This window comes from Triticum dicoccoides, chromosome 3B (assembly GCF_002162155.2).
Source record: "Triticum dicoccoides isolate Atlit2015 ecotype Zavitan chromosome 3B, WEW_v2.0, whole genome shotgun sequence".
Lineage (NCBI taxonomy): Eukaryota > Viridiplantae > Streptophyta > Magnoliopsida > Poales > Poaceae > Triticum > Triticum dicoccoides.
Genome location: NC_041385.1, coordinates 670595630 through 670603390, shown reverse-complemented (window position 1 = coordinate 670603390; position 7761 = coordinate 670595630).

Here is a 7761-nt window from a genome sequence, read left to right as displayed (position 1 = left end):
GAGTGCTATGGATGGCGTTCTCGTAGGGAGACGGGAGCGGTTCCATAGTGGTGTATTGGTTGGTGAATATGTGGACTCGTGTGCGCCACCTCAAAAGAGTTGCTTGCAGTCGTAGTTTAGGATAGCCACCGAGTCAAAGCTGGCTTGCTGCAGTTAAATCCCACCATCCCCTTGTTGATAATGATGCATATGTAGTTAGTTCTGATGTAAGTCTTGTTGGGTACATATGTACCCACATTGCTTAATTTATGTTTTGCAGAGAGAGACTTCAGTCTCGCTAGTAGTTCCACGTGGACTTCGACGTTTAGCTTGTTACCTCAACTACGATCTTGTGCCTCGGCAGGATTTGGTAGATAGTCAGGCTTCTCAGCCTTTTTCATTTATAGATGTCTGTACTCAGACATGATAGCTTCCGCTTGTGTTTTGACTTGTATGCTCTGAATGTTGGGTCGTAGGACCATGTTTGTAATATCTCGCTCCTTGGAGCCTATTGAATAAAATACTTGAGTTATAGAGTCATGTTGTGATGCCATGTTGTATTTGCACATATCGAGCATATTGTGTGTATGTTATTGAAATGCTTGGTATGTGTGGGATCTGACTATCTAGTTGTTTATCCTTAGTAGCCTCTCTTACCGGGAAATGTCTCCTAGTGATTCCACTGAGCCATGGTAGCTTGCTACTGCTCCGGAACACTTAGGCTGGCCGGCATGTGTCCTTCTTCGTTCCTGTGTCTGTCCCCTCGGGGAAATGTCACGCGATGAATACCGGAGTCCTGTTAGCCCGCTACAGCCCGGTTCACCAGAGTCCTGCTAGCCCAGTGCTACAGCCTGGATTCACTCGCTGATGACCAACACGTTCGATGCTGGGTCATGGATGCCTGTCCCTATAAGTCTGTGCCACTTTGGGTTTACGACTAGCCATGTCAGCCCGGGCTCCTTATCATATGGATGCTAGCGACACTATCATATACGTGTGCCAAAAGGCGCAAACGGTCCCGGGCAAAGGTAAGGCGACACCTGTGGGAATACCGTGCGTGAGGCCGCAAAGTGATATGAGGTGTTACATGCTAGATCGATGTGACATTGAGTCGGGGTCCTGACAGGTGCCCCCTGCCCACGTATATAAAGGATGGAGGAAGAGGAGGTCGGCCCTAGAGGGGGCGCACCAAGGGAGGAGTCCTACTTGGACTCCCGGTCCAAGTAGGATTCGGCCCCCCCTTTCCTATTCCAACTTGGAGAAGGAAGGACAGGAGGAAGAGGGGAGAAGGAAGGAGGGGGGGCGCCGCCCCTCCTAGTCCAATTCGGACCAACCCATGGGGGGCGGCCACCCCTTGAGGTCCTTCTCCCCTTTCCCGTATGGCCCATTAAGGCCCACTACTTCCCCGGGCGAATTCCTGTAACTCTCCGGTACTCCGAAAAATACCCGAATCACTCGGAACCTTTCTAATGTCCGAATATAGCCTTCCAATATATCGATCTTTATGTCTCGACCATTTTGAGACTCCTCTTCATGTTCGTGATCTCATCCGAGACTCCGAACAAACTTCGGTCATCAAAAACACATAACTCATAATACAAATCGTCATTGAATGTTAAGCGTGCGGACCCTATGGGTTCGAGAACTATGTAGACATGATTGAGACACATCTCCGGCCAATAACCAATAGCGGAAGCTAGATGCTCATATTGGCTCCTACATATTCTACGAAGATCTTTATCGCACTACAAGAAACCTGTTAATACATGATGGATTTCTGATGACATTTTCAAAAACTGTCATGGACAGCCCGACAGAGCCCCGCAAGCCCTCCAAAGCCCACCAAAGCCCGCCTAGACTTCACCTGTATAAAAATCTAACCCTAACCCTCGTCCCCTCCCTCCTCCGCAGCCCCCTCATTATTCCCCATCCCTCCCACATCGCGGCCACCAACCATCTCCTCGCCTCCCTCCTGTCATTGCTCGCCGTTGCCCCCCCTCTCTCCTGTCACCTCACAGCACCAGTAGCTACCAGATCCGCCGCATCCCTCACGCCGCAGCCAACGCCCGCCGGTTCTAGTGACTCCACCACCGCGCAACACACCCATGAGCTGGTCTCCGACCCCTCGTCCTCCAAGCCAGCTGGATCCGCCGCTCCAGTTCCCCTGCGCTCACCTGCGACGTCTAGCCTGTGGCTAGGGTTTCGGCTGCAGCGTCGCATCCATCGTCGGCACGTCTCTGGCGGCTTCTCTCCATTGCACACCGTGCGGACTCGCGCCCTCTCCACCTTCTAGATGGCGTCTCCTATCTCAGTGTGTTCGCCCGTGTTGGGTTGCACGGCGGCGACCCCAACCTCCTCTGCCACATCTCTAGCACGGCTGTGCATCCTGTGGCAACCTCCTTTGCAGCATTTGGACCACTGGAGGCCCTCCCTTGCCCAGGTGAGCACCTCAAACCCCATCTTTCTCTCCCCCCCCGGCATCCTTTTTTTGTTAGGATGGGCTTTACCTGACTGAACGTGCTCATCTGTATAAATAAAGAGGCAATGATTCAACCTAAATATTTATATGTTCCTGTAAGTATTTGACCATCTAATTTTCACCCAATTGTTATAGGTTCTGCCATCTAATTCTCACCCAATACATATAGATGTCAGGAACAACCAGAGTTTGGAAAAGGCACTTGGTGCATTCATACCAAGGAAGACCTTCCCAATTTCCTAGCATGGCACTGTAGTTTACTAATGCATTTTTAGTTATGGATCATAGATGTGAAAATTGTTGGTTCCAGAAAATGGGGGATAGTTACATTCGAGTAATTTAACAAGTACAGAAGTGTTCTTTAGAGGAATACTGTAGCCATGGCATTGATAGTCCCAACTATTGTTTTGTGAGTGGGTAGTACAGGCTGAATAGAGTAGAATAGAGTGAAAATTTGGTGAGAGATAATTGCAGCCTATGTGTAGCATAATGTATGTCTACATGCAAACAAACTCCCTTTACACGAAATCTACCACATATTCAGATTCAAAATCAGAGAAGCTTAATTCTCAATGACTGGATAGCTAGTAAATGAACCTTTACATTTGTTTACTAGCAGTTCCCTGAACCCGCGATCTAAATTGCAGGTTCAACATCACTGTTAAATGCAATCTATAGTGCAGGTCACTGTTCTGAACAAGTTCCTGTTCTGCTAGCATACAACATACTAGCGTCTTGCTTCCGCGCCATATCGATTGATAAATTGATTTTTTCTCTAAAGTAGGTAACATATGTTGTTGCAAAGTATATGAATATCTTTTTGTTGATGTAGCTGTTTGCTTATTTCTTTTTCCTAATAAGGGGAAATGGTATGTATGTTTTGAAGGGGAGAATATTTGAGTTGTACAATTGATTGTGTCTCTCCTGTCCTTCACATCTGGACGGAGGGAACACATAATAGAGGTCTCAATAGATCGGTGACATAGTCTGCTTAGAACCGATTCACATACATATCATATATACAAGAGCTAGGCAATCCATTTTATAGTTTGTAGGTACGATGCATTTTTTTCATGTGTGAATCTAGGAGAGGTGGTACTAAAAGGTTGGCCTATGTGTCAGGTAGAAGAGATGTCTAGATACAAAATTAGATACAAAAAGGTCGCAAGTAGAAGAGATGTCTAGATATCTGAGTTACAGCTAGCGTGCTCCAATTTACAGTTTGTAGGTACCATGTTTGGCTTTCTTTAGCAACAGTTCACTTCCACTTCTACCTGATTGTACCTCTTTAATGTCCACAAAGGTTTTCTGCTCCGCATACAGTATGGGTCAAAAGTCAAAATGGTGAAAAAGGCGCCGACAAAGGTGCCGACGCCGTTACTTGGAAACAATAATTAACTTTTGTAGTTTGTTTACCTTATTTTGTCTCTCGAGTATACTTTGTGTATCCATACTTCTTTTCCAGAAAGAAAATTGTAAGTAACAATGAAAGAAAGAAGAATTGATTACCTGACTTCTTCATTACTGCCTTGATGTCTTATTCAGTTATTGCCTGACTTCTTAATATACTTGGATGAATAATCATTTTGTTTTCCCTTCTTTTGGGGGTTTTCAAGCAATGGTTTAAATGATACTGAGTTTCTTCGCTTTTTACAGCAGATGTGATGGATTTTGTATTATTGTATTTCTGGAAACGCGTCTTCACAGAATTGCAATCCGAAGGAGCGATGGAAGTGAAGATTGCGTGCTTTTTCTTTAAGATACCTAATAGATGGTATATTATTTTCGCTTCAGATTTAAGAGTGTTCGATCTACTACATCGTGCATTTGTTCAGTCTCAAAATTTCAGTGTTATTTCTAGCATATTCTCTATTTCTCGGTATTATTCACACCACTTCATTGGTGAAAGCCTACTGGAAAGAATAATTAGGTGTGCTAGTAATCTTTAAACTAAAATGTTAAGTATATAACCAGAACTATACAAAAAAAGAGATCTAGGTATATTCCCTTGAATTATATACTTAATACATTTTCATGTGATGGATCTTTATAGAAAGCAATTGAGATAATAATCACGAATACAGAATATGCTAGTAATCCTGCTAGTAAAGATACTAAATCAGGAAGTGGCATATATACAATTTCAACACATGCTCTGTCTCAATTCTTCATCCCCTCTCATACTGAAGTATGGGCAGAGATAATTATGTACCTTGTATGCCATGAAGGCTAATCAGTAAATTGGAGAATGCATGTTTTTTTACTCCAACATATGTTACTGTTCTTCACAATTCCCAGGTGTGGTTAATGTAGATGTGAAGGTTATTGTACTAAGTGGATCATTTAATTGGCTAAAATGCTATTGCCTTTGAGTGGTTTTTATTTTACATTACATGCAAAAAGCAAGTATATTGACATAATTACTTTTAATTGATGAAGAAAGTATGCCTCGAGTATTACTATTCTGCTTTTTTTTCTTAGCGTGTGTTGCCCACATTTTTATGCTACCTTAATATAGTAGTGGTGTGTGCATCAGATGATTGCTTGGAAAATCAACTAATTATTGCTCTTTGTATTCATTTGGGAGCTGGCTGTTATAACTTATTATAATTCTGATGTGATTTGTATTATTTTGCAGATTTTGCAGTTAGTCCGTGTTACTGGAGCTTAAAGTATTTCAGCAGTATTACTTGGGTCCAAATAGCTGTGTGGAAGTGGTTGTGTAGTGTTGGAGATCAAAATCACTAGTAGTGCTTTTTTAACGGAGTCATGTTACTCGATTTTTTAAAATGCTTATAGCGTCTTCTAGATATGCTTATGATGTTTTGATATATTTTTTGGAAATCAGACCAGATTGTTGGAAATTTGTATTGTCTTGTGAACAAATGGTATTTTTTGAATGAATATAATTTGTTGTCTTTGTAAATTGTGATGCATCGAGAAAACAGGCTGGACTAAAAAAGGGGCTAATGGGGGTGGAATGGAATGGAGTTATTAGGCCGAGGCCAAAACTGTAACTGTGGTCATGCTTGCCTCCACGTCAGATCCATGTAGGCGCCATGTTAGGTCCACGTTGATTCCAGGTCATGTAAATTGGTGACGGTCTATTCCGTCATATCCTAGTTTGGGTCGGGCGGGCCTGGGGCAGATCCTTGACGGCCAATAACCGTCATGGAAGGTTACATGTGAAATTATGACGCGATATACATGACGGATTTGTAATCCGTCATGGGTGGGCAAGCATGACAGTTTTTGGCTGATCTGTGACAGACCAGGACCGTCATGTATTAATAACTTTCTTGTAGTGTCGGTCAAACCGCATAACAACATACATTGTTCCCTTTGTCATCGGTATGTTACTTGCCCGAGATTTGATCGTCGGTATCATCATACCTTGTTCAATCTCGTTACTGGCAAGTCTCTTTACTCGTTTCGTAATACTTTATCTCACAACTAACTCATTAGTCACATTTCTTGCAAGGCTTATAGTGATGAGCATTACCGAGAGGGCCCAGAGATACCTCTCCGAAACATGGAGTGACAAATCCTAATCTCGATCTATGCCAACCCAACAAACACCTTCGGAGACACCTGTAGAGCATCTTTATAATCACCCAGTTATGGTGTGACGTTTGATAGCACACAAGGTGTTCCTCCGGTATTCGGGAGTTGCATAATCTCATTGTCTGAGGAACATGTATAAGTCATGAAGAAAGCAGTAGCAATGAAACTGTAACGATCATAATGCTAAGCTAACGGATGGGTCATGTCCATCACATCATTCTCCTAATGATGTGATCCCGCTCATCAAATGACAACACATGTCTATGGTTAGGAAACATAACCATCTTTGATTAACGAGCTAGTCAAGTAGAGGCATACTAGGGACACTATGTTTTGTCTATGTATTCACACATGTACTAAGTTTCTGGTTAATACAATTCTAGCATGAATAATAAACATTTATCATGAAATAAGGAAATAAATAATAACTTTATTATTTCCTCTAGGGCATATTTCCTTCACTAGAGAGGCTAGCAATGGTGGAAGGGTGAGAGTGCGTATAATCCATGGAGTCAGCTTTAGTCATAAAGAACTCACATACTTATTGCAAAAGTTTATTAGCCCTCGAAACGAAGTACTAATACACATGCTCCTAGGGGGATAAATTGGTAGGAAAAATCATGGGTCGTCCCCGACCGCCACTCATAATGAAGACAATAAAAAAATCATGCTCCAACTTCATCGCATAACTAAAGACCATACGTGCATGCTTCGGGAATCACAAACCTTAACACAAATATTCCTACTAATCCATAATTACTCTATAGCATGACTCTGATACCACCATCTTTATATCTCAAAACAAATGCAAGGAATCAAACTTCTCATACATGCAATGATATTCATGAAAGTTTTTATTATATCCCTCTTGAATACCCATCATATCAGTACTAAATTCGTAACCTAAGCAAATTGCCATACTATTTATAAGACTCTCAAAATAATATAAGTGAAGCATGAGAGTTCATCAATTTCTTCAAAATAAAACCACCGTCGTGCTCTAAAAAGATATAAGTGAAGTACTAGAGTAACTACCTAGCTCAAAAGATATAAGTGAAGCACATAGAGTATTCTAATAAATTCACGATCAATGTGTGTCCCTCTCAAAAGGTGTGTACAGAAAGGATGATTGTGGCAAACTAAAAAGCAAAGACTCATATAGTACAAGATGCTCCAAGCAAAACACATATCATGTGGTGAATAAAAATATAGCCTCAAGTAATTTACCGATGGATCATAGACGAAAGAGGGGATGCCATCCGGGACATCCCCAAACATAGATGCTTGGTTATCCTTGAATATTACCTTGGGGTGTCTTGGAAATCCCCAAGCTTAGGTTCTTGCCACTCTTTATTTCATAGTCCATCGAAACTTCACCCAAAACTTGAAAACTTCATAGCACAAAACTCAACAGAAAACTCATGAGATCCGTTAGTGAAACAAAGCAAATAACCACTTTTAGGTAATGTTGTAACCTCATTACAATTTTATATTGGTGTTATATCTACTTTATTCCAACTTCTCCATGGTTCATACCCCTGATACTATCCATAGATTCATCAAAGCAAACAACACAATGAAAACAGAATCTTTAAACAGAACTGTCTGTAGTAATCTGGACTTTAGCCAAACTTCTGTAACTCCAAACATTCTGAAAAATTATGACAACATAGGTAATTTGGATATCAATCTTGTGCAAAAAAGAAGATGAAAAACACCTTTCTGTGAATTTACAAATT